Source organism: Mastomys coucha, unplaced genomic scaffold (assembly GCF_008632895.1).
Source record: "Mastomys coucha isolate ucsf_1 unplaced genomic scaffold, UCSF_Mcou_1 pScaffold21, whole genome shotgun sequence".
In the NCBI taxonomy this organism is placed as follows: Eukaryota; Metazoa; Chordata; class Mammalia; order Rodentia; family Muridae; genus Mastomys; species Mastomys coucha.
This window is the reverse complement of record NW_022196904.1, coordinates 28,672,795-28,680,160: the sequence shown is the minus strand read 5'-3', so window position 1 is coordinate 28,680,160 and position 7,366 is coordinate 28,672,795. Positions and strand designations below refer to the sequence as shown.

Sequence of the window (7,366 nt, the reverse complement as noted above, 5' to 3'; positions counted from 1 at the left end):
AAAAAAAAAAAAAAAAACCAACAACAAAAACCAAACAGATATGGTGACTTGCAAGCTTCCCAATATTTTAACTCATTCAAAAACAAAAAACAAAAACAAAAACAAAAATAAAAAACAAACTAATGCCTAAAGAGAGTCTCCCATTGCTTTGCCAAGCTGAACCTGCTTGCCTCCTTCTTTACATTGAGCTAGAGGATACTAAAAATCATCACACTAACAGTGTAGCAAGGGGTTCTCTCTCCAAGTTAGGGAGATGGCTTCGGGGTGTTTGTGACTCATTCACCTGTGACATATCAAATGGCAGTTACTGTGACGTTGGCCTTCTGCCGTTGTTGCCTTCTGTCTCTGTCTGTCTGTCTGCCCAATCTGTCTGTCTGTCATCCTAACGAGAAGCCTGTATTGTGAAGTGTCTGATCAGCAGTGTGGTGACCCTACGTGTCTTGAATTTATGCCTGTCCAATCTTGTAAATCAGCACCCTCTCCTTTACTTCAGGAATACTGTCACCCCATGGTAATTCTAGTTTTTTCAAAGCACAATCCTAAACCCGAGATGGACCAAATGGATATTGGGAAGGGCGGGGACAGCAACCATCACATCCCTGTCCCTGTATGGAGTCTGATCTGCAGAGAGCAGCTCCTGGCACAGGGATCTCACGAGAGACAAGTGGCATGGGACTTACCATATAATTCTTGAATGAATTTCTGAGATCTTCCCTTCCTTTAGTGGAAGGAAGAAGGAAAAGAGGAAAGGGGGGAACGGTGGGCACAAGGGGGCACTTCTAAACCTCACATCCTGATTCCTTCAGCACAGAGCGGAAATCATGAAGCCAGGCTGCTTATAATCTAAATCGATAAATTTCCTTTTGTTTTTTTTTCTGTCATTCCCTAATTCACTAAGAAGTGGATCAAGCAGTCAGAAATACCTTTTTGAATGGTCAAAAATCACTAAATGGATTTATGACAGCTCAAAAAAATATTGATGATTCCTTATACTGAATGACTCCCGAGGTCCCATTAGCCAGTACCCCGGATCTATTTTTAGCCACGTACGATTCATTACTCTCGAAGCTGTTAAAAACAATTTTTAAAAGAAGAAGAAAGGGGATTTATGTCTGTCCAATATCCCGCCTTCCTTTTACAGAGAATGATATTTAAGTCTTTTTCTTTCATTTGTTTCGAGTTTGGTTGGAGTGGTTTTATACTTGTTGTTGTTGTTTGAGGATGTTTTTAAAAGTCTATTTTCAGTTCTTTTGATTACCTACATAGGATCATGGTTCCTGCCAGGAATCTACGCATCAGAAAAGATCAAACCCTGGCATGTACATAAGCTCATTATTATTGAAATGAGCTCATATTACCCCCATTAATTTCCCCATCTTTCTATCTGTAGAAGACAGGCTGCCTGCCTTGAGGAAGCTTGTCCAGTGATGTCTCTTAGCATCAGGCAGTGGGTGGGGTAAGAAGGCAGCAGAGGAAGGGAGCTACTGATGTCCTGAGACACTTTTAGAAATTGCAGGAGTTCGGATCCCTTCTCCAGATATCAGCTCACACCACTCACCCAATATTTCTATGGTACATTCAAGAAAACTGTTCCGGCAACCAGTCAGTCCCTAGGCAACAGCCCTTGGGAGGCAAACCACGGCCCCTCTCTTTGGAAGTGCATGAAGACCCTTGGACCAGCAAGAGAGGAAGGCTTCCTGGTGGCTTCCCCAGCCAAGGATCCAGTTCTAACATACCAAACCTCAGCCCAACCACTAGCCGTCTATTTTCGGAGCATATCGCTTCTGTATTTTGTTTGGCTCCACTTCTTCTAGAACCTTCTGCAGTGGTCTGGTAGCAGGTGGGATGGCTCTTCTTGTCTTCTGGTCCGCAGGCAACAGGCCCAGCATAACCAATTATAATCTCATGTTCTTGCTGGGTGTGGTAGTGTCCTAGAACCCAGAAAAGCAGTTGTTGTCCTGGTTAAGAACTGATATTTCAGAAAGAAGCAAACATAATTTTCCCCTCCTCAGTCTCACACAGAACAGTCTGCAGACTGTAATCTACAGATGACCACCAGCTTCGAGGCACATGGCCTAAAACACCCCCAGCCTTTACCTCCTCTCTGCCCCACTTACAGTAGATGTGACTTTGCAAAAAGGTCCATCCAATCAACAGCTAGTCTTCCTTACAGAGCTGGGCTTTGCCAAACCAATGCCTTATTCCGAGATTGGTTATCTCAGAGTTTAGGGCCTCATTTAAGTAGGCCTAGAATCCTACCCAGATGCCCCTAGAATCTCTAGTGGCTATAATTGAAGTTCTTTTGTATAAGGAAGAACTCTCTTCTCTTACACCATAAAAGCACTTGAAAAGCAATCTGTAAAAACTTTGCCTGCATCATGTAGACCCATACAGAACTCAGGAACCCGTCCCTCCTTTCCCCACCAGCAGTCAGAGAGCATGTCTTCTCTCCTGTTGTATGTAGGACTGTGTGTTGAAAGTTGTACACCCAAGTGATAACGTTAGTTGCAATACTGTTGCTGCCTAACTTTTAGAACTTTAGTCCTATACCCCGGGTGTTAGGTCCTGGCCAGTGTGCACTAGCCATTTATGGCTAATACATTTTGACCCGGATGTAGGAGAGCAAGCTGATAAAGAGGCTACTCCATCCTCTTGGGTGATGAGTCCCATAGCACAGCCCATGTAGAAGGCAAGATGATAACTTTTCAAAAGAACCTTGCTTAGAGGCTAGTGTACCAGTTTGTCAGGGACTTGTTATAGATGATCCTGTGGGAGATCCTGAGTCATCTCAGAGTCAGTTGGAAGATTATTTTATTAAGTTGCTATTAGAGAAGGTCAGGTCCCACTGGTCTAATCTTGTTACAGGACATCCTATGCTAGTCAAAACTTTTGCTTCTGGAGGTGAGTGTCAGGATCCAGGCATGTCCCATACTCTCTTATTCTGCTGTACAGGGTAAAAAGGGCAAAGACGTGCCACCAGAGAACTTTGACTTGTCCTTGGTATTGTTAGAGTGGATCTGACCTTGCTTTGCAATGGGAAGAGCCTCATATCAGGATTTAAATGGGGGCGGGGGCACAGAGGACTAGAGCTGTGTCCATGCACTGGCTGCAGGGAAGGCATGCTCCTGGTGCAACTTGGGGAGCTGAGAGATACAGGAGAGTGTGAGAGGCACAGCCCTGGTATACATGCCTGTGGTGAGTCCGCCGAGCACCTGGAGATTGCTGCATAGAAATGCTGAAGATCTGGTCCCACCTCAGAGCCTGTGTATGTGGGCACTCCCCTGTTCTTCACTTTTTGAGACCGAGGCCAGAGCTGCCTGGAATTGCTGTGTTAGCTTTCTCAAATGTAGTTTTTGATGTCCTTTTCTGAATCCTCAGGGCATGACACAGAACTCGTGTCAGGTTGAGAGGCAGTCAGGAGGAAAGCACAACTTCTTTACCCTTAGCTCTGCCCTGTATGGAGAATCCATCAGCCACTGTGGTGATGAGACCCGTGTGCAGCAGCCGTCAGGCCAGGTGACGATGCCCTCACGGATGGGAGGAAGCCGGCGGGAAGGCATAGATAGCTGCAATGAGAATAGCTCCAGTGTTCCCAGTGCTTTATCCTCAGTGAATTGTGGAATGAAGGCCCATGGGAACCTACCCACCAACACCATGGTGGTGGCATCATAACCTCATTACATCACATGTCCTAAAATGTATGATGTGATAAAATACAGTGACCAAACTAAACTGTCTTAAGAGGTGACTTCTGCCCTACCATGAGTTCCTTGCACGGACACTCTGAAAATATCTACCGTTTTTTTTCCAGCTACAGATCCTAGAGCCGAAAGGTCAACAGACATCTTCTGGAGGGCCAGAGGGTAACTTGTTTTCAGCTTACAAACCATGAGCACGCTCTTAGATTTTGACTCCTCACTACTGGGTGGCACTAAAGAAGCTATAGACAGTGTGACTGTGTGCCAATAAAACTTTATGAATTAAAGCTAGAACTGGCCCACAGGCTAGAATTTCTGGCCCCTGCTTTAGTGTAAAAAGGGATGTGCTCCTGCGTTATTTCCAGAGCAAAGAGAGAGAGAGGAGAGAGAGAGAGAGAAAAAGAGAGAGAGAGAGAGAGAGAGAGAGAGAGAGAGAGAGAGAGAGAGAGAGAGAGAGAATGAACATTTACAGAGAGGTACCCCTTCTCATCCCCTCACAACACCACAGGCAAAAGAGATGGAACAGCTGTGGCTTAGCTTTTATGACAGCTGTTTCTTTACAGACAGAAGTACAGGGAGGAATTAAGATGGCAGACACCTAAGAGCCTGGGGCCGATGCCCTCAGATCAGATGGGTGCCCAGTGAAAAGTACTACAAAGAAGCACGGGCACAGCCCAACGTCTTTAAGTTGTCCTTGTCCCTTTAGCACTAAGGTGGTGCCAGTCTTACTTCCCATCAGTGTGACAGAAAGTTGTGATTCCTCATGTTGCCATGCCGCAGTCAGTGCACAGGAAAGTCCTCTTGAAAGATGACACTGGCAGCTTTGTGATGTCACCCGCTCAGCCCATTTCTGTTTGGGTTCAGTTCAGTTCCAGACATAAAGCAAGTGCTTGGGATCGAGGGGGTGGGGAAGTCCTGTCTCCTTGTCTTCCTTTTTGAAGAACTGGCTAAGGTCTGTGGCTAGGTAAAGAACCCCAAACAGCTGTTCCACTTAGTGTTTCTATTGCTGTGAAACACCATGACGAAAGCAACTGGGGGAGGAAAGAGTTTATTTCTGCTTACACTTACAGCCATCAGTGATGAAAGTCAGGACAGGAGCTCAAACAGTAGGAACCCGGAGGCAAGAGCTGATGCGGAGACCATGGAGGGGTGCTGCTTACTGGCTTGATCCTCAGTTTGCTTAGCCTGCTTTCTTCTAGAGCTCAGGACCACCAGCCCAGGAATGGCACCCCCTCCCCCATCAGTTACTAATTAAGAAACTGCCCAGCAGGCTTGCCCACAGCCAGATCTTATGGAGGTGTTTTTTGTCAATCGGTATTTCCCCCTTGCATATGACTCTAGCCTGTTGACATGAAAGCAGCCAGTATAGCATCCATCTCTGGTATAGGAAGCACCATGAATGTGGACTCTATGATGTGCAGACGCCTGAACATGGGCTCTGATGCATTGCGGTGGCAGTTGTTACGTGCTATAGCCCTGATTCCAGTAGGTTCCACTAGGAAAATGATACAGGTCCCATTCTGCAAAGTATGCATTTGTCCAGACAGATACCAGCCAACCCTAGGGAGGGCAAGGAGCCAGGGAGTGGAGAAAGCTGAGGGTTTCCTGCTGCTCTATCCAGTGCTGCTATCTTCCCTGAAAGCCAAAAGAGCCTGAAACACCGCTGTCTTCAGAGGCTGGATAAGGCACGGAGCGCCCCATTCTGTCCTGGACCAATTTGACCAGTTTGGGATTTGTCTCAGCCTCTGTGGTCCAGCCCATTCCCAGGCCTAGTGTTTTCCCAGTAGGAAGGGCCATTTAACCTACTGTGAAATCCAAGGGCAGAGCCTCATAGGTTCCTGGAATTCATCACCTTACTGTGCTTGTCTGGACCTGCTGGCTGCCTTTCCACTGATTATAGAGAGTCTGTGGCTGAGCTTGTATGTGTGTGTGTGTGTGTGTGTGTGTGTGTGTGTGTGTGTGTGTGTCACAGATGACATCCTGTAGGTAGGATCTTCTGACGACATTGACATTGGCACTCTGAGGAGGATGTCCTCTGCCCTCACCCAATGCTGTGTGTGGGTGCCATGACTGACAGAGACAGCCCCCTGGGTGACAGCACTTTCTTCCAATTCTTACAGCATCCTTTTTCCTCTCCTTCCCTCTTTTTAAATTGAAGGGAGTGGGACTGGTGTGGTGTCGTTTGCACGGCAGGATGACAGAACTGTTGTGGGGACACCATTGTGTTTGCCAAATGGTCCACTCGTCATTTCAGAGCAAACAAATGGATGGTGTCTGGGAGTCGGCAAACACTGGTGACATTTAGCCTTGTTTATGTTTCTTGCCTTTTGCTGCATCGTTTTTTTGGCTCCAAAAGCTACTGTCTGAATCAACATTGCCTCTGAAGTGGGAGAAAAGTCTGGTAGAGTTCATCTTGGTGGCTGCGTCCATATTTCTCTTGGGATTGCATAAAACCAAGGAATTGCAGCCAAGTGTTTTTGTTTTTGTTTTTTTGTTTTTAAATCTGTGTATTTCCCCACTTTGATAATGAGATGGGACTGGGGTGGGGGAGGGGAATCGAGGAAGAGTATGCTATAGAACTGACACATCCTGGTGGATTCTGAGCTCTGCATCCTCTTCCGTCCCCATAGGGACCTGTACAACCCCGTCAGTGTGTGACATGGGAACAGGAATCCTGGTCTAAAGCTTTGACATTGGCCTCCTTAGTCTGCTGAATGTCAGTGATGCTCAGAAATGACAGCTGTCTATCTACACTCAGGTCACATGTCAGCTGCAGAAGGAATCAGGTTGCTTGTTTCTCTCTCTCTCTCTCTCTCTCTCTCTCTCTGTCTCTCTCTCTCTGTCTCTCCCTCTCTCTCTCTCTCTTTCTCTTTCTCTCTTCCTCTCTCTCTCTCTCAGATGCTGTGTGTGAAGCCTGGGTTTCAAATAAGGTAGCAATTACACCCTATTACTTAGTGCTGATCAACAATACCTCTCTATCTAATTGCCAGCCTGCTATAATCATGTAGCCTATTCTTACTTTCGCCAGAGACAGAAAGTCCAAATTTTATAAGTATCCCGTTATTGTCATCCTTCCATTAAACAATAGGGACTATGACCCTGCCCTTGCTTCCAAGCGCCTCTAGCCCCAGACAGTTTCTGGATTAATAAATCTACACATTTTCTTTCAGGTAAGTGACACCCCATGTCCTAGTCACTCTGTCTGGATCCCCCCCTCCCTTGTCTGTTCGTGCTCCTTTGTGGTTTATCTGCAGCTTGTTAACTGTGCAAAGTCAACAGAAGAACTTATACACATAAACATTTTTGAGTAAATAATTCTTACCGGTACAGGTATGTGTGCACACAGCACACCAGCCTACAGTCTGTGTAGAGTCAGAGGGGCTGAGGGTGTTGCCTTCCACTCCACGAGTTTGCCAATAGTAACGGATGCAAATGCCTAGAAACCTGAGTGGGAGAGGAGATTCACTCGAGTCATAAATCACAGTGGGCGGTGGGTCCCCAGATCAATGAAAACCTGACTGGGGACAGTGCCTATGCCCTGCCAGCTCGCTGAGCTCCCAGGGCTGGGCCCCATGGTAACCTCGCCAGCATTCCTTTCTTGTGTCTGATTGTCATGTATTTTGTAACACTTTAGAAGAATACAGAAAAGTGCAGTAATTATCTTTCTC

The 7,366-nt window shown here is 46.4% G+C and overlaps 1 protein-coding gene across 16 annotated transcripts in view; it reads left to right on the top strand.

Annotated features, from left to right (window-relative positions):
- Znf536 (zinc finger protein 536) overlaps positions 1-7,366 on the top strand; it is a 455,136-nt gene that overhangs the window by 296,744 nt on the left and 151,026 nt on the right. The gene's annotated exons all lie outside the window — the stretch shown is intronic.